The sequence below is a fragment of the Oxyura jamaicensis genome, chromosome 3, assembly GCF_011077185.1.
Source record: "Oxyura jamaicensis isolate SHBP4307 breed ruddy duck chromosome 3, BPBGC_Ojam_1.0, whole genome shotgun sequence".
Classification (NCBI taxonomy): Eukaryota; Metazoa; Chordata; class Aves; order Anseriformes; family Anatidae; genus Oxyura; species Oxyura jamaicensis.
In genome coordinates, this window is record NC_048895.1 from 25,379,382 (window position 1) to 25,399,064 (window position 19,683).

General features: G+C 48.7%; 1 long non-coding RNA gene across 1 annotated transcript in view; it reads right to left on the reverse strand.

The window, feature by feature from the left end:
- Positions 1 to 10,761: 10,761 nt before the first annotated feature.
- Positions 10,762 to 19,683, reverse strand: part of LOC118164757 — a 16,393-nt gene continuing 7,471 nt past the window's right edge. Inside the window, exon 2 of the long non-coding RNA XR_004749658.1 lies at positions 10,762 to 12,746. This is a non-coding gene — a long non-coding RNA (uncharacterized LOC118164757). The remainder of the gene's footprint in view (positions 12,747 to 19,683) is intronic.

Consider the following 19,683-nt stretch of genomic DNA (forward strand, 5'->3'; position numbering starts at 1 on the left):
CGGCTGGGCTGCTGGCAGCACGGCCGGCGGGCTCTTCGGCGCTTCTGCGGCTGCTCTTCAGGGGATGGGGTTTGCTATTGTCCTCGGTGGGAGCTGGGCACCATTAAAAACCCATCTATTTCAGGCTAAGCTGGCCTCTATTACTGGCAGGCTCACAGCGGAATTGAAACATGTAGGGGTATGGGTTTTTTTAAGCAACATTTCTATACTAGGAAGCGTAGCCACCGTTACTCCAGCATTGAACTACGATTGCTAACTCATCCCATCTGCTGAAGCAGCTCGAACAGTGTTGCCAAAACACCCCTCTGCAGAGCCCAGTGAAAGAGCTTTGTAAGGGCAGCTACCCCCGGCCTGATTCTGCCTTGCTCTCAGTGCCGGCATTTAGGGCTGGGGATGTGTCCTCAGCTCTGGGGGACCACCAGGCCCCCCTGACCTCTGTTAGGCCCCAGCACCTGGAGAGCAGAGCACAAAGTGCTCCAGAGCTCTGCAGGAAGAAGGTGTACTGAGCAGGGGAAATTGCACCTGTTTCCCACCTAGCCAAAGTCAGCTGCAAGGGCAGATTTGGGAAATGGAGGGGGCAGGCTGTGGGAGCGGTGAGAGGAGGACACCATGGCCTGGCTGTCCGGGAGGCTGCAGGGAGGCAGCATGGGGAGCAGGGCTGTGCTCTGGCCGCTGGAGGTGCCTGTAACGATGCTGGTCCCACCCTCCTGAAATGGGCAAACCCCTCCTGGCAAAGCAAATCTGGTGCTGAACGGAGGCACGGATGAGCGCTTGCAATCCGTTGAGTGGTGTGTGTGTGAAAACTGCCAGGCAAATGCTAACTTGCCCTTCTCTTTCAGGCAGTTGCTGTGCACATCATCAAGATCCTTTGCAAACAAGGGGGTGCAGCAGGATCGTGGGCAGAGTGCTCAGATCTGAGGGCTGATGCCAAACTTGGCAGATAAGCATCTGAATGAGGAGAAATCATTCAGATGAAAAGCTGTGCGATAGGAAGCAGTGGAGGTAGATGCCTGTCCAGAAGAGTCTGCTTTGCTGTCGAGTCTAGGAGCAAAGCACAGCCACAACTTGGTGTTTTAGACACAGGAACTTGCAGCAGCGTTTGACAGCGCTGCTTGGCTATGAGGAAGATTTTTTCTGTCCTCTCTACAATGGTTACAGAGTGATGCCCCTGTCTGTCTGTGCTGCCTCTGCTTGCCACTGGGAAGTGTGAGAGCTGGGGGAACTGGAGAGCCAAGGCTCTTCTGTGCAGAAGACAACTCTTCTCCCTTCCCATCCCCACCCCGCCTCCCTTCTCTGACAAGCGGAGCAGTGGGAACAGGCTTAAAGCCTGTGTCAGCCCTGCCTTGATCTCCATGTGCACTCCACATCTCTTGTGACTTTGTCAACACAGCAGGCCAGACGCTCTCTCTGGCGACAGGGCTGACTCCTGGGCAGCTGAACAGAACAGGGCTGAGGTGAGAAATTCCCCCTGGGAGAGATAAGCCAAGCTGTCCCTCATGTCCCGTCCCCTGCTTGTCCCCTCTGTCAGGCACTAATGCAAGACAGGGAAGAGCTCTGGGGACAAGGGAAGGGGGATGCTGGTGCAGCCAGAGGGAATTTAGCTTGTCACCTAGTCAGGGAGCTCTGACTCTATGCACCAAGGAATTAGAGACTTCAGCACCTTGCTTTAAGACATTCACTGGCTAAACTTCTGTCATTCTGGCCCCTCTTCCCTTTGCAGTGGCTGCTCACATTTATTTCCATTTTATAGATTCCCATGTGGTCAAATCAGGACAGGGAATGAGAGGGGGTCTCTGAAAACACCTTTCTGCTGTAGGTATATGCTGGCACAACAGTGAGGGTGCCTTTGAGGTGGTTCCTTCAGAGTCTTGCTCGTTGTCTGGAGCAAGTACTGCAAGCCAAAGTCTCCTGTATGCTCCTGTACATCCTCCTTGTGACAATAGGACAGAGGTGCCAGTCAGGCAGTGTGGGCTTAAGCTCCAGTGCTTTCAGCACTTCAAGACCTGGTTTCAGCTCTTGGAAATGCTGGTCAAGAGGGTATGCAAAGGCTTTCCTCAAACCAGCCTTTAGCATCCCAAAGGAGGGAAAATGCAGCAGCATTTCAACAGGCAGCTCTCTGGGTGGTTCTACATCAGCGCTGCTCCTTTGTGTCACCGGTTTTGACCTTCAGTGAGCCAACGGGACCAAGCAGTGTCCTACCAGCACCGGGGTGAGTGTCAGTGTGCAGGGCCAGCAGGCCAGGTCCAGGAGCCTGCTGGGGAGAGATCATTGCTGGTGGCCCCTGCGGGACCTCACCCACGTCACAAAGGACGTCAGCTCCAAAACCGCTGATAGGAACAGGGATATTTCTGCATGGAGGAGTGCGTAGGGGGAGATCTGGAAGAATATACAGACTCAGCACCCCTCCTCCCCCTGGACTTCCATCTGGGGCCCTGTGTTGGGCTTTATGACACTCGTTAAGTGGAGGTGATGGCAGCACAGTGGAAAAGGAAGGGGTCGTGGCCTTCCAGAGTCTTGGGAGTGTGGGGGATTAGGTGTGGGCAAGCTGCTTAGGGACAACTCCACCCAAAGGCAAAGCGCTCCCATGTAGCTGGGAGCACTGGTTCGACCATTGGAGGCCTCACCTGCCTCTGCAGCTTCTTTGGGGCTATTGAAATGGTTGCACCTTACCTAAAGGAGTGCAGGCAGGGACAGTATTTGTCACAGTCACTGAGAATGATGCTAGTGACAACAGTAAGGCCATACTTCAGCATGGACTCGATCACATTTTCAGTACCCGAAGGTTCCATCTTATGTTGACTAGCCATGCAGTTAAAGGTTTCTCTTCTACCAGCTAATTGATCGTTACTGGACCTTTGGGCAATCTCTCATAGGTGTTATTTTAAATACTCAAACCTAAATCATCCCTATTGCACGCCACCTGAGGTCACCGAAACTGCAGCAGGGATGAGTTTGTTTGCTGCATCCCCTCAGGGAAACTGGGCAGCTTGAGACTGCCCACCATGTGAAGTGCCATCCTTCTAACTCCATCAGAAGGGAATGAACCTAATGTTCAAGCTTGTCTTTAGTCTCTGCAGAGCTGCCCCTGTTTTGCAGGCAAATATGGCCATGTAGGCCTTAGAGTGCTTTCTAATGAGTCTGTTTCCTTCAGGGGTGAAAGGATACTGGGTGCCTTCCAAGACAAGATGCTAATGGGAGTCAGCATAGGCATATACATGTAAATTATAACCCAGCTACGTGCTAACATGGCAGCACCTTCCTGGCCCTGTTTGCTCGAGTCTCCCTGCTGCCCCAGGGGTGAAGAACTCCATTCATCCTGTAGGCCACCCAGTCCTCCAGCAGAGGAACACTGAATTTTTAAGTGATGGATTTAGAGCTACTGGAGGGAAATGGGATCAGCAGGGCGAGAGACCTTTCAACCAGTTATCTTTGCCTGCTCAGGGCGCAGTACATCACAGACACTCCTGAAGCACTTTGTGCCCCATGGGGACCCCTCTGCCACTGTTTCCACACCGGCCCTGGCTGCTGTCACTGCTTCCTGGCCACCAGCATGCCATCAGAGCCAGCCAAGAGTCAGCTGCAGCATGCATGGAGAGGAGAGGCAGTCTGTCTGCCACAGAAGTGGTTGCATTTTGCCTCTCCAATCCTCTCTGCAGCTCAGGGATGCCCTCCCCTCAGAGATCCCCCTCCCTGCCTGCATGCCTGACAGCTGGAGACCATCACTTTTGTGCTGGCAGCCGCCGTGTTGGGGAAGTGAGGGGACACAGGAGCCCAGCACACAGAGCACACGTACCCCTTGGAAAGCCCCTCAGCCCTGGCCCCGGTGGCTCCAGGCATCAGCAGCACTGCTGAGGACTGCTGTCCCAATTCCTCATCCACTCGCAGTGCCGAGAGTGGTTCCACATCTTGCAGAGCCCGAGGGGAGAGGGGCAAGCCTGCTTCACCCAGCACAATGTATGATAGCAGGAGCAAGAAATGGGGGTGTCTGCTCAGAGGTGCACACCCCAATCCTGTTTGTCAGCGCTGCTGTTTTGCTCATTAATTACTTGTTTTCCATTAGGCCCTGAAGCTGTTTCTCATGTTGCAGAGGGGACGGGGAAGTGACAGCCTGCCTGGGTAAAGCTATCAGGCCTGCCGGGCAGCACGCTGCGATGGCAGAGAGGAGCCGGGTACTGAGGCCGCAGGCCCAGGCCCTGCATGGAGCAGGAGTCTGCATGGCAGCTGCTGGCCAGGCCTGCTGGCCTGGAGGCTCTCAGGAGAGCTGGGCCTGCCCTGGTGGGCCCTTATCTCCCTCCTGCAGCACCCGCAATGCTGATAAGGAGCTGTGGGGAAGCCTGATTTATGGATCCTCAGCGCCTCTGCCACTGCGGCTCCATCCGGCCCCGCTGGCCTGTGGGGACGGGGTTTTCCTGGGAGAGGGTGTTTGCATTGTGGGGGGTGCCTGTGCCCTTGACAAGGGTCACATTGCTTTTTAATTTCTTGCTGGAAGTGCATCTGGAAAGTTCAGGCAATTACTGGCTGGGAGACTCCCTCACAAGGCCGCGGTATTTATGAGCCCCCCCAGCCTGGGGGGTGCCGACCGCAATTAGAGGAGAGGAGGGAGTGAAAGTTGCCTGCGGTGAACTCCAGCGGCGTGGGGGAACAACCCACAGGCCACTAGTGGAGGGAAAAGGGCAGGAGATCTGCGGTCTAGTGGGGAAAAGCAAAGATATTATGCCAGGGAGGAGGTGGGGAGGATGGGGAAGGACAGCAGCAGCATGTGGGACAGGTGGGGCATGAGTGGGACAGATATGGTGTGGAGGAAACTGCTGGTAACCTTATGGTGAAGGTATGGGGTTCATGAGGAGGATATCCCACGCATACATTGACCACGTTTGCTGTGCCCAAGCCCTCTGTGGTGTTCAGTGTGTAATGATAGAATGGATGCTGGGCTTGAAGATTTGTGCCTATGCACAGCCCTCCTGGGCCCCATGGAGGGGCTTCAAAGCATGCTTCAGTGTCATATACATCCTTTAAATGCTGTATGCTGATGAGGCAGCATTAAGGGGTCATCAGCCTGATCTATTCCCCATTTTTTTTTGCCTGCATAACCCAATTAATTAAGGAAAGAAAAAGTCATCCTGTCCCTCCTGTTGATGCGGCAATGCTGTCAAGAGTCAAGATGATGTGCTGTACTGCTGGCAGCAAATTCACCAGGGATAAGCCACCCTGGCAAAGGCAGACTTTATGCAAGGGGAAGCTGTGTCTCCACGGGGAAGGTTTGCTACAGCATTTTCCGTGCGAAAAAGGCCTTGTTGGTAGGGAGAGCGAGGTGCCCTAAGCGGTGGCAGATAGAGAATTTTGTGATCGAGCTGAGTCAAAGTGGTGGAAGAAGACTGGCTGGTGGCTCCCTGTCCCCACAGGTCCTGTCCCCTCTGTGATCTAGTTCATGAAGTGGCTGTTACCAAGCCGAGCCTGGTGTGCCTTGCTAGACTTGGCCCACGTCTCGTGTGCTGCATTAGCTGCCAGGGCGGTTGTGCTGCTTGAAGACACTCACCCATCCATGAGCCGGCAGGCTTGTCCTCGCCGGCATGTCAGTGTGAGAGTAGGTACATGCGTACGGTAATTGAAGAGATCAAGACTGAGTGCACCCAACAGACCGACAAAGCCAATTACCCCGCAGGAATTTCTGCTCCTCAGGCTCGGATGGTGATTACAAAACCTTTGCCATTAAAAATTAGCCAAGGGAGAGACTTGTTGCCAGAGTCCAGTAGGAATTTCCCATGCCTATCTGATACAAAGAGCGACCACAAAATGTGCAGATGCCAAACCATGAACACCACCTTTTCACCGGCCTGGCCTTCCCCTGTGCTTAAGGAGGTGGGTAACATGACACATGGGTGCATGTATATCCACAGACACAGAGCATGCCTCCACATATATTGGCACACAGAGCAAGCAAACCGTAAAGCTGCAGTAATAGGAGGTTGTGAAACCCACAGTGATTGCGCTGACAGCTCCCATTTCTGGCTGTGTGCTCTGGGCCCAGCTGCGGGGTCTCGGGGTGAAGGTGGAGGAGGGATGAGCGCCAGGGGGAGGGGGTCTGGCTGCTGACATCCCCCATCCTGGAGACTGGAAAGGAAAGCCATGACCTGCCCCCACCCTGTGCAGGTGGCCCCAGGACCGCTGGGTGCGTGGCGTGGAGGGAACGAGAGTGGGAAGGCTACAACTGGACCAGAACTACAAGCCTGGCTGCACTGCTTCTCTGTTACAGTCACGCTGTCTCCCTGGCCTCCCTGCTTAGTTTGGGTGTTCACTGCAGAGTTAATAAGATTATAACTCCAGTGTTGCTGGTAACTTGTGTCTCATCCACACCCACATCCCTATAAATCAGAGATGCTTTTTGACTTGAGCTGGCTGACCAGCCAAGGAGATGGGCTAGAGTAAAACCCCAAGGCCGCTGACATAACTGCTCTGCAATGTGGGTGCAGGCTAGCCCCTCACCCATGCTCCTAGTCCTCCAGGGGCTTCCTACAATCCACCCCCTTGCCCTGGGTCAGACATAATGTCTCTCCTCCCAGTTCTCTGGGAAAGGCCTTACAGAGCTGTGCGGTTTTCTTGCACAGCACTCTTAGCTGTGGGATAAGGCCCCAAAAGCATGTAGGGGAGCCAGAAAGGCACAAATCCTCTCTTGCAAAGTTGGGTAGCTTAAGAGGGGAGACTGGAGTGTAGACTGTACAGGAACCGTACAGATAAGCCCTTGCTGGCATAAACCCTACTCATCATAAAAGCTGGCTCCTGCAGTAGAAGACCTAGGGAAAATCTGTCTGTCCTCACACCCTACACTGTCAGTCCTGCTATTATTCATTTCTCCTTCCTGTACTGTTTGGTAGTAGAGATAGGAAATTTTTTTATAATCATCTGTTTTCTGGGTGGTGGTGGTGTGGAATTCACTCCTGTGCAAAGTCGCACTAGGCTGGAATCCACTGGAATCTCACTTAGGCCCAAACCATTCCTGATGTATTCAAAGGGAGATTAAATAGAAAATTACCTTTGTGTTATCATTCTGACACATGAGTGTCAGTCTAGTATATTAGCCCCCCCAACCCTGGCCCCCCGGGGGGGGGGGGGGGGGAGTGGTGGTGGGACAATGCCACTGGAAACCTATTAGCAATTGCTTAGCTCTGCGAGAGCTTCCTGTGTATCTACTGCTCCCGGTACCCTTGCAGACACGTGTCACTCTCACCACTGTGCCATGCTGCTGTTTCTGTTTCCTGACCAGGGAATAAGGTGGGAGAAGGGATGTGATCAAGTCACTTGGCCTTGATTCTCCTGTTTGGGGGGGATTAGTGAGCACGATGAAGCTTTTAGAAAGGTTTACACCTCTTCTCTAGCAAATCTTTTAATCTTTTAATGAAAAGTCACTCCCCCAAAATGAATTTGCTGGTACAACTCTTGCCCTGGCCCTGCAAGGAAAAATTTGTGGGTCAATTCTGGAGCCCATGCTGTCAGTTAACATGGCCTGGAGGTTGAGCAGGAGAAGACACTTGTAAGAAACACATAGAAGAATCAGGGATAGTGTTTGTAACCCCAGCACCTTGACAGCAACTTGAGTGCTTTGAAATAGCTTCTTGTAGTTGTATTCCTGTTATAGCCCAGTGAAGAGACCCAATGTTGCTCTCCTGGTACACAGCCCGTGTGAAGTACACAGCACCTTTAGCAGAAAGGAACTTCAGGCTTCAACTCAGGAAGAAGTAATCCAGCTGCTTTGCTTCCTAAACTCCCTTTGTTTTTCCTGTGCTCCACATCTATTCCTTGCAGCCCTTCTGTCTTCTGCTTCTTATAAGGAGTTTGTGGTGGTTTGTTAAACTTTTTGTTTCTGCTTGCCAGTGAAGAGCCCCCACGCATCACTTTCTTTGTGCTCCACTCAGTCCTTGGCAAATTCACTATTTAGTTCTCCAGCACTGCATGGTGCAGCTCTCAGTGCCTCCATTTGCCACTGTTACAAATAGACCACTGAACAGCCTGGAAGCAGGAGGTGCTGGCTGAATTTTTAGCAAAATTAATTCATCATACTAGTGTTAAACAATCCTTTATAGTGCCCTGACACTTGGAGAAACCTGGGACTGCTTATTTAATGAAATCTCTGGCTGATTCTGGCTTGACTTAGGGAAAGCCTGTAAAGCTCTGGCACAGAAAGGCATCATCAAGCCTTGGTCTGTTCTTGCCCTTTTTCCCACCCTAATTCCAGACTGGGTGTTGGAGGCTGTGGTCCCAGGTGCTGCCACGCTGGAAACACTGTGTCCTCTGAGCACAACCTTGTGAAGCCACCTGCTGCTGACCATTACTCCCTTTCTTGATGTAGTGAAAGGATGCAGAGATGAAACCACCCTTACTCAGCCTCGTGATCTCAGCTCAGTGAGTATTTGCTCGAAGCCTTACTGGTGCTGCATAGGATTGCACAATCCCAACTCCAGGAGCTGCCATGTGGGTGTGCGTACACTCTCCGTGCTGGAAGAAGCACAGAGAGTTCCTTGTAATAGCCTTTGTTTCAAGGCTCTGGGGAACATCTTAAAAGCCTGTCCCTCTCCTATGTCAGCCGTAACTTCCTTTGCACGTCACTGGAACACACACAGTGAGTGGGAGAGGTAATGACAGTGGAAAGAGAAAGTACTCACAGTATAAACACACGTTCACCTTGCACAGATAACCAAGAGAGACCAACAAACGGCTCTGCCAGGAAGGGAATCTCCTTCCAGCCTGGTGTGTCTGCTTAGGGGAAGGTCACAGATGTGGCCTGCACAGACACTGCATTTTCTGTAGCGCAGTGTGATGCTGCTAGGAGTGCTGCCTCTGATGCTGCACTTGTTTACTGCAGTGTGGTGTGGCTCTGGGAACTGCAGCACAGGAATGTCCAAAAGGTTTTATACTTGGCACACATCACACAAAGCTGTGGCTTGGAAAACTCTGGCTGGCCTATCTTTTCTTCCAAATATTCAAGCAAAATGCTTGGAAATGTCATTCTGCAGAAAGTTTTGATTTCTTACTCTTCCGGTTAATTTGGGGAGAAAACAAAGGTCCTGGAATTTCCCACAAAGCAGAATTTCTGTTTTTCAACCAGCTTGACTCAGCAAGATTTTTCCCCACAGGAATTTGGCCATAAGCATTCCTACCAGCTAGGCAGTTTGTATGAATCTCTGAAGATGGTGAAAGCAAGAGAAAAGTATCTCGTAAGTCATCACAATGTTGCTATTTCGTAGCCATGTGTACAGAAGATCATCTCACCTTTCTCTCCATCCCCCCATGCAAGTTTCCTGAGAACAGCCAGTGCAGATGTGTATCGGAGTGAGGGTCTGCAGAGGGTCTGAAGGGCCAGAGCGGACTGAGCTGTGCTCTGTGAATTGTTCCTTGCACACAGCTTCCCCTTTTGTTTCTCTTTATGAATGAGCTCAGTTTTTACAACAAAGTTTCTTGGTTGCAGTTACACATAGAGCTCAGCCTTTTCTTTTATTATTATTATTGGTGGATAACTGTCCATCAGAAATAATGTTCTTTTGGGTATCATTTGTGCTCCTGAATTCATCAGTGGGGAAGGATGGTGTGGAGAGAGTGGGGACGAGAGGCAGGGACGTGCTCCAGTGACTGCACCAGACATGGCTTGAGAGGCCTCATCTTGAGCTCGGTATTGAGACCCAGGAGAACAGAGGGACGTGGTCTGGTCTGTCCTCACCTGGGTGGGATATAAGAGTGATGGAGATTTCACCATACTTCTGTCTTTGTGTGGCTCCCTCTCTCAAAGTCAGAAAACAAAAACAAAACAAACAAACAGCAACAACAACAACAAAACCCAGCCAATTAATACCTGGGCTGCTGCTTTGCTGAAAAACAAAAATCTTGTGGATTCTCCTGGCACTGCTAACAGAGATTTGCTGAAACCAAGGATAGCTCTGGAACTGCTGAAGTCTGTGGCCTAGGGGCAGCTGGAGGTCAGAGTAGATGTTCTGGCTGGCCCTCTATGGCCTCAAGAGGCTGTGAACCTCAGATAAAACAATGTTACTCTGAGTCAAGTTCAAAGTCTATGAATTGAGAATTCAAGCCTGAGCCTAGCTCAGTGGAAAGGAACAAATTCATGGTATTTGATGACAGTGCAAGATGTTACTAGGAAGTTTCCCTGCGTATGCTTAGCAAAAGCCAAACAACTGACTGTGTTCATGGCCAAAACATTTATTTTCTTTATGGAGTGAAAACAGAACCTGAAGTGCAATAAATAGCTTCTGAATGTGCCTTCATCTCTGGGCCAGTGCAGGAGGTCTGACACTTTTAAAAGCCTGCTGGAAACTTGGGCTTTGATTGCTGCTGTCAGAAGAGCTGCTGCCTATTCTGTGGTTTCATCAGGGATGTATCCCCTGAATTTGTGCCTGAGCCCGCACTTGCAACCAATCTTCTCTGGTGTCCACCTGGTTTTCCTCATGCCCGTGATGTGGTTTCATCAACTCTGGGGTGTTCTGCATATGGCCACACATGTGCTGACCTGCAACTGCTCTGCAGCTGCGGGTGGGGATGGCTGTGTGGAGCAGGGCGCATGGAGTTTGCCAGGGTTCAGATCTCTTCCTGGCCGGGCTTCCCTCAAGTGGTGTGGATGCAACCAAAATTCATCCAGGTGGCTACAAGCAGGAACACAATCCTTTAGGCAAACATATGTGAGAACCAGTAAATTTTCAGTGGTTGTTTGTATAGTAAGGTCTGTGTGATAGCAGAGAGCTGATCATGGCTGCCACACGTTTTTATTTATTTTTTTTTGATAAAGAGCATAGTCAATAATTATCTGGAGCTTCCCAGATGTTTGGTAAATTTTTTTTTGTGCTTTGGAAGTTAGTACACTTTTACATTTTTAATGCTGAAAGATTGCAGGGCCTGAAAATGGCAAGGTGTGTTGTTTTTTTTTTTTTCCCCCCATAGGCACTTTAGTTCTCCTGTTTAGACAATGAATTGTTTAGTTCTGTTCTTGCTTGCAAGATGACAGAAAACATTGCGGCTTTTTCAGAAGTGGCTTTTGCCGAATGACGTCTCTTGTTTTCTTTCAAACTCTCAGGCAATACTGCAATGACAGCAACAGCTATGCTGAAGGGCACAGGTAACTTCAAGACGGCTTTGCTGAACTGTTTAGAACTGTTCAGGGACACAACGGATTCACCTTGTTTGCAGATCCATTTCCAGCTCAAGACTGAACCCTTTGTTAGAGTTTTCAGAGGGGAATGAGGTTTTGCAAAGGACCTCGCCCTGCATCATTTTTCGTGCCTGTTGACTGATAGACACACAGGACCAGAGGAGGGCTTGGGTATGGCTGTCGTTACTTGGAATGGTTTCTGGACCTATTTGTGGACGTCCTATTTGTCTAGTTCATCTGAGCAGTGAAAACAGTGATGAATTAGGCTATCTAGAACATCTGTATCATTAGTTTAGGTCACAGAAAGGAATCTCCTGGCTTTGATCAGGAGACCTGTCCTTCCTTCTTGAAGAAAAATTTGTTCCAAGCTCTTTCTAAAAGCTTTTTAATCAGCTACGCCACAGGCAATTAACTGTCCCTACCATGTGCTTTTCTTCATTTCTGTCTGTCAAACAGGCTGTGGGTGAAAGTGATGTCAGGATCAAATTTGCTGTTAGCATGGAATATGAAACAGCCCATGGCTGTGCAGGGAGATCAGCCAGGAGAGGTGTGAGCCATGCAGGCCATGGACAAGAAGAGGATATTAAGATCTGCAGCTAGTGTAAAGATGAAACTCAGACTTGGAAGGGATGAAGGTGTGGTATGAAGAGGTATCAGATGAAACCCCTCTTCACTGTGTTATTGCCTGTCTCTGACCCCTGGAAACAACTTCAGGGATCACTGAAATATAGCTTTGCAAGGCTGGGAGAGAGGTTGTGAACAAGAAAATCTCACCTGTAAGAAGTCATCTCCAAAAAAAAGACTCCAGGAGAGGCTCAGCTATGTGATATGGCACGTGTATCAGTTTCACCAAGTTAAAATGGGCTAAGAGATTAGAAGGGCACACTTTTAAAACTCTTCATTTTTTTAGGACGTTCTTCAGGCTGTTTCTCCACAGCTCTGAAAGTGTATTTTTGTTTTACCCCATGCCTTATGAACTTCTGAGTGCTTTTGCTGTCCAAATATAAAGTTATAATTGTGAGCAGTTAGATCTGATTCAAATCTTCTGTATGTTTAGGTGTAATTAACATGCCAACCTCAAGAGACTGGCAAACAGCCAGCATGCTCCACAGCACTGCCAACATCTGGCACCCTGGCTTGTCAAGAATCAGAGATGTTCCTCTCTCTGGATGCAGAAGGGCTTTTTTGGTGTCAGGACTCTGTGTGGTCCAGGAGGGAGAAACAAGTCACCAAGGTTGGTCATTATTTTCTAGGACATCATTTGGCGGGGTCCTCTCGACTTTCTTCCCACCCAGTCTCTGCTGCTCTTCTGCTATCATCACAGGGCAAAGCAGAAAGAGCAGAAATGTTTCTCTTGTGTCTGAACTCGCAGAACATTTAAAGTTTGGATGAGTTCCAAATAGATGGGATGGGTTCGGGATGATCCCATTCTGCATTACGATTCCAGGCAGGGCAGTGTATGCGCTCACACTGCATGCTTTCGTCCATGCTGGCGTGTATGGATTCATAGCTCAGAAGGCTGGAGTAATGTGGTACAGGTTGCCTAGTCCCCTCGAGTCTCCTACAGCCCACACCACCACAGCAATATATCTTGCATTACCTGTACAGCAGAGGAGGAGGTAATGAAGGGAATCCTGGTCCTTAAAGTTGGGGTGTTGCTGAACCTGCATGTGTTGGCCCCCTTTTATGAGTACCTGGGGGGAAGTACATCCTTTGCAAGGCATTTCATGATGTTGCCTGTGCTGAACAGTCCCTACTGGGGCTTCTGCAGAGAGCGATGGTGACTGAGGGAGATGCTCAGGCCCTGGTGTCTCCAAGGCTCCTCCAAGATATACAGGGTTGCCTCCTAGTTTCATGAAAGGCACCACCAGGACCACAGGCAAGCAGCCTGCTTCTCAGGAGGCTGAATATTGCTCTCTAGTACCCTCTAGGGTTCACAAGACACAGGACCTGGGAACTCTTGGCTGTGGGATGAAGGAGTCCACAGCAGCAGAGCCATGGGCTGGGCAGGAGAGCGAAGGAGGCACACTGGCTACCTCTTGACTGCTCTCCTCCCACAGGGCTCTGAAGCACCGTCTGACAGAGGGATGTAACTCACCCTGGTCCTGCAGGCCAGACCGAGGCCCTCACATCACCTCCATCCCACCTACGGGGCCGAGCCTTGCCGCAGATGGGAGGGAGCGACTCTCCAGCCCACTGCCAAGTCACTGAATCACAGCGTTTAGAGGCAGAGGCGTGGTAAGGATACTTGGGCTAAATCCCAGCTCTAAAACAATGAGCCTGAGGGGTCTTTATTGTCCATCACAGTGCAGACAATAATATTTTTGTTACCAGAGCAATTGCCAGTGGGATGGTGGGGACAGCAGCTCTCTACGTACCACAAGGCACAAGAAAATATTGCTCAAAAGTTGTGTCATATTTTGGATAGCAGCTCTGATTTATTGCTTCTCCCTGCCTCTGGGGACACAATGCTGAGGCAATCCAGGAGTAGGGATGGTGCATTTTTGGAGCACAGTCAGGGCTGGACCGTCAGCATTATTTGTAAACACGGCTTAGCTCTCCTCACCAGGAATAAAAGCCACTTATCCTGCAAACAAAGCTTGTTCAACTGTAGGCCCCTTACACTGCTACTTCCCACTTCTCTTCTATTTCCTAAGGAGAAGATAAGCTTAATCCTTTTCATATTTTAATGATAGGGTAGCTAGCTTTTCAGTCCTGCTTTCCCTTTTCTTGTGTTTGGACTTGTAGCCATGAGCCCAACTCTAAGCTTTGCTACATTCATTCCCTCACAGAAAAAGCAAGCGGGAGGTATTCCCAGGAAAAATCAGCCTGGGCTCAGGGCAGTACAAAAGATCTCTCTGAGCTGGCTCTTTTCCTTTACAGAGTCTCCTGGGGGGACATCTGCCTCTGGTCTGTGGGGAGGATCTGCTCAGAAAGGGATCTGGGGGGGGGCAAAGAGTGAAGAGGGCCTGGGAGGAGAGAGCCAAGAAGCTTTGCCGTGGGCTGGCAGGGATGGAGGGCATGGCACAGGGCATGGTCAGCTCCTGCTGGGGGACACCCCACATGCCACCAGCAGGACCTATTTCGATGCAGTCTCTAAAGAGGTTAGATCCGTGGGCTGCTCTCCTTGAAAAATTGTGTTGCTGGGGTGTCCTTTCAGTGTGGTCAAGGGAAACAGAGGGGCTGCAAAGAGCCTCCTGCCCTGGGGAAGGCAGCAGGAGAGGGGAGGGCTGTGGCTTATCCCGGGGGTATGACATCCCCCGTGGTCTGGGGCAGTGGAGGCAATGTGCAGCTAGGCCTCATTTATGTGAGGGGTTGCTGGAGGAGAAGGAGGAAGCAGCGGTGGGGCAGAGCAACCTGAAAACTCCACAAAGGCCAGGGTGTGACACGTGGCAAAGCAGACTGCTCGCTTCCCTGCCTTGTTCTCTCAGAGAAGGGCCTGCCAAGGTGTGAAAGTGCTTGCTGTGGTGCAGGAAACCTTGGAGAGGAGGCAGGGCTGGGCCTGAGACCCGAAACCAGAGAAATTAACTGCTGAAGAGGAGGGAAGCAGCACTGAGAAAGAAAGAGCTTGAAACCATGGAAACGGGTCTCCCCCCTCCTTCCCTTCACTCCCATCTGTATTTCCCAGAATAGACACTGAACTCCGGTTTCTTTTGATGAAGCAGAGACTTGGGCTGGTGCAGCGGTGAGTGAAGTGGTCACTGTGAGGCCAGGTGAAGTGAAGAAATGAGAAGCTGAAGGTCTCCCCTGGCCCTCCTCCTGAAGCTGTCTCATCATCTAGAGGCAAATTAACAGTCCCCCTCTAGGTCACCCTCAGAGCCAAAGGCAGGGATTAGCAAGGGGAGTTCTCGGCATACAGCCTACTTTCAACACCCCCTGCTTATCTTGTTTGGTGCCAGGGGTTCATTTTCTGAGCTACAGAACTACTGAGCAAAATCCTGACGTCTTAGCTTGGCTCTACGATTTCCCTCAAGAATTTATTCTTCAGTGCGTACAGACCCCACTGCCCATATTGTGGATCCAGCAAGATTTCAGCAGCCGCTCCACCCACTGCTATTCACGCGTGCAACATAAGGGTGAATGGCGGGAGTGGAGGGAGAGTCTTGCAGGGCAAAGCGAGATACGGAGAGCAACTGAGGAGGAAAGGGGAAGGGCTGCTGAAACTAAGGGCGAGGGAGGTGGAGGGGGAGAGTCTGAGCATGCGTCCGTGGAAGCAGATGATGCAACTGGAGATTACTGGGGCCCTCTTTGATTCAGCCTTCAGAAGCGGTGTGTTCATCCATAACTACTGAAAGGGATCAGTTATGCTTATGTAGTGTTTGAAGGAGAAGACAGCACTGATGGGCGTCTTGCGTGAAACTGTACAAGGGGAACATTGGACTCCTGGGAAAGGCCATCTGGGGGGAGTATGGTGACTATGCAGACATCCTCTCATCCTGTGTGTTTACAATGGTCATCTTATTGCTCCACTTTCTGGGATGAACCCATTTTCAGGGGCCCATTTTTACTTCTGCCTGGCTGATACTAGATGAATACCAAGCACAAAAATTGATTCCCCGTCACAGCCTCCCTCTTACTCTTAAAAAAAAGAGAATCATCTACAAAGGTCTGTTCAGAACAACCTCTTTGCAGGGATGCTACTAGAGAGACGGACACATGATCCAGGTGAAAAGCTTTGTACTTGTTCTACTCCATTCCCAAGTATGAGGTGCAGAGAAAGGGAATCTCCTCCCAGGAAGGTGAAAGGATGAAATAAAACACCCATGAAACAAGCTGAAGATGAAACCGGGGATACGGTGAGAATTGCGTCCATTACCGAGTACAGAGGAAATGTTACTCCAGGATGTTATTGGATGAATACATATGCATATATGTATATTTATATAAGGTGAATGGGAAAATGCTTAGCTTTGGGATGTACCAGGTCCTCCAGTGAGGACAGACAAATATCTAGAGGGGATAATTTCTAGTTAAATGGAGTTCCAAAGTGAAACAAGTAGTTTTCATTGTAGGCTAGGCAGGAGCTGGCTCTCTCACTTACCTCACAGACTCTGGCACTCAGGAGAGGTAATGAGAACAAGGAGCGCTCCTGCAACTGAAGACGAACCATAGTTTTTAAAACAGAGCTGAACACACTCTGTTCTTGGCAGCACTCATGCTTCAGCTGTGTTGAGATCAGGCTCAGCTGCACCCCTTTGCAGTAATTGCTAGCGCAGATATGCAGCATACGCAGCGCTGGGACTTCACGAGGAACACGGCCCCTTAGATGGATGCTCAGATTGCAAAACGCCATACTGAGCCCTCCCGTTGGCTCCAGGAAGTTTAGCGTACAAAGAAAGCGCTTTCAAACACTTTCATCATGATAGACACTACAGGGGGCTGAGGAAGAAGCCTGTGGTCACATTAACCTGTGCAAGCTGGGGATCTGTGGAAAATATTATTCCTGGTCTATGGAGAGGAAGCCTTCCTCTTTGCAGTGGTATTTCTGGCATCGTTACAACCCCAGAAGCAGCTGAGAGCTCCTGGCTGGAATGTTGTGGGCACCTTGATACCGGAGAGAGCAATAAAAACCAGCTAAAAAGCTCTGTTTTATGTAAGAGCAAGCATATGCTACAGGTGCCCTGCCAAGGCAAAATACAACCCGGTTTATGGCCTTCTTTGTTTGTTGACATTGCGTGATCAGGACAAGAAAGAAAAATGGGAAGAGGGGATGGTTTGCTTGTTTCTCTGCTAGAAACAACAAAGTTCTTGCATTTGGGTCCTCCTTGATTTTGATGTATGTATGTTTCAGAACCAACAGATGTCTTATATCTAAATTTACAAAGCAGCGATTGTTAACAACAGTATATTTTTCCTATGTTTGTTAGGCAACAATATTAAGAAAAAGAATGAATCCTTCAACTTAGAATGCCTCTATGCTATTCTCTTTTTCTTAAGATGTAAGAACTGTCTATAATTCTCACACTATCTCTTGATATTCAGGTTATATGAGGTTGAGTATGAAAACAGAGAGAAATCTCTCTTTAAAAATGCCACTGAAACATTATTAAACATATACCTCTTAAAGTCTGTAAATCCAGAGTTTTTCATTGGAAGCCAACTTGAAAATCATCTTTAAAGATGATGCCATAATACAGAAATTTAGAAGAATTATATTTAGAGGCAATCAGCCACTTCAAACAGTTATTTTTCCCTGGTTTTGATTCTCATTATCCTTTTTTTTTTTTTTTTTTAACTTCATATCCTTTCTGTTCTGGCTTTTAATTTCTCCTGGAGGTCAGACAGTTGAGGCATCCAATTCTGATTGATTGTTGTGGAAGTAATGATGAGGCAAAAGTGAGAACGGTGACATCATGGGAGAAACAGATGGTGAGAGCTGATGAACTTCTAAGAAACAAAGACTCTTCTGCCAATAAGCATTCCTAGAGAACAAGAAGAGAAAAGCTGAGAAAAACAATCTTAGCACATAATGCAAAGAGGGAGCACTTGGAAATTGCCCTTAGACTGTCTGAAAATAAGGACAACTAGCCATTGTGGGTTGCTTTTTGGACTCCTCTAGGCCTTTGATCCAAACAAAATTAAAGCAGCATTGAACTGTGGAAGAACAGAGACTAGTAGATAATGCAGAGTGCAATCTCACAGATTTCCAAATGATTAGAAAGATACTTTACAGTGACCTCACACAAAAACAAAACAAAACAAAACAACAAAAAAAAACTCATTGCTCAGACATTTTTGGAAAATTTGCCTTTGGAGAAGCAGAGTCCTCGCCCTCCTCACCAGGCTTTTCAGTTATGGGGTGATAGCTGTGTCTTTAATGAACTTGTTGAGGTCCTGATGTGTAAATGTAGCTAAATTTGAAGAGGAATATGGATAAAATGACAGCTGAATATGGATAAAATGACAGCCAGCCCTGATATCAAGGAAAGTCTTCTAGTATGAAGAACATGAAGAAATGGTTGGTATGGGGAGGAAGGTGGTAAAGCTTTTCAGTTTCATTCTCCTGTAATTACACTGGCATTGTGATTGCTCTGGGAGCTAAATATGAGAGTACTTCGTCATTACTTGGTTAAAAGCCTGCTATCTAAGGTTGCTAGACTCTCTCCGGCTGCATCATCAGTGGGGGCAGCAGTTGCAATGCCTACTCCTTACAGGATTTGGAGGAGGTCTGAATGTGGCCTCCTGTCACGACGTGGACAAGATGAGGTCTCACTGCTGACAAGCTGCAAACTGTGCTGATGAAGTCAACTGAGTTGATACACCTTCTTGGTGTAAATTTAGAGATGAGGAGGAAGTAACAAGTAAAGCCTTGCTTTACTTTGGGGAAACATGAGCAAGCATTATGGAAGGCTGCATCATACTGACATTCTTCCCCTTGCTAAGACGGGGCAATCTGATTCCACTGGCATCAGCAGAAATGCTTGAACCAAAGTTTTTGGGGCTCAGGCTGTTTTAAGCCTAGTTGTCTTCAGGCATGTGAGTTGTCTTCAGGCATGTGAGTGGATACCACTCACAGACAAGGAGCGTACGGTTGTGATTCCTTCACAGAAAATCCTCTCCCTTATTTTCTATTACTATTTGATCATCGTGGAAAACACAAGCATAGATATTACTTGATGCACTGCAAGAGACCCAAAGCCTGGTTAGTATTGAAGTGCTTTTGTATTAGGTGCTTTGAGGACCACACATCTTTATCTCACCTAACTTTTGATGTTTATGTTTGAGCTTATGCTCCAGGCAATCTTTATTGTCAATGGAGAGATATGCGCTTCCAGGACTTTGTTCATCTGAGCTTTTTCAACATCTACCTTAAAATGCGATTACCCGTGCCCCAGATTGCCTGTTTCTATCCACTAACTGTTAGGGTAAGTCTAGACGTCTAGCTCTGATGTAAATGCCAACATCTGGACAGGTTTATCCCACCAGCAAAACGTCCCCTGGTAAAATCCAGAGCAATTGCTTTGTTTTCTCGAAAGAACAATCAGCTAAATCAAGGATGAGAGCAGAGAAGAGTGAGGCTGAAGAAAAAGCCAAGGAGAAAGTGATAAAGGGATCAAATTCCCACACTGCTCCTGGGCTGGTAAGGAACAGTGTGGAGGCCCAGATCACCCCCTTATCTATGGATTTGATGGGAAGATTATTTTTTTAGATTTCACAGGGAGGAGACAGAAGGATCTGAATGTTTTGATATGGCCTACAGAAATCACCTAATAAGTACTGGCCCTGTATGTAAATGTAGTTATCACATTAGCCTAAACTCTATTACAGTGTTTTGGCTGGAAAGAAACAGAGAGAGAAACAAAGAGAGAAACAGAGAGAGAGAAAGAGATAGAGAAACAGAGAGAGAGGAAGACAGAGAGAGAAAGAGAGAGAGAAAGAGAAGAAGAGAAAGAAAGAAAGAAAGAAAGAAAGAAAGAAAGAAAGAAAGAAAGAAAGAAAGAAAGAAAGAAAGAAAGAAAGAGAAAGAAAGAAAGAAAGAAAGAAAAAGAGAGAAAAAAAGAAAGAAAGAAAAAGAAAGAAAGAAAGAAAGAAAGAAA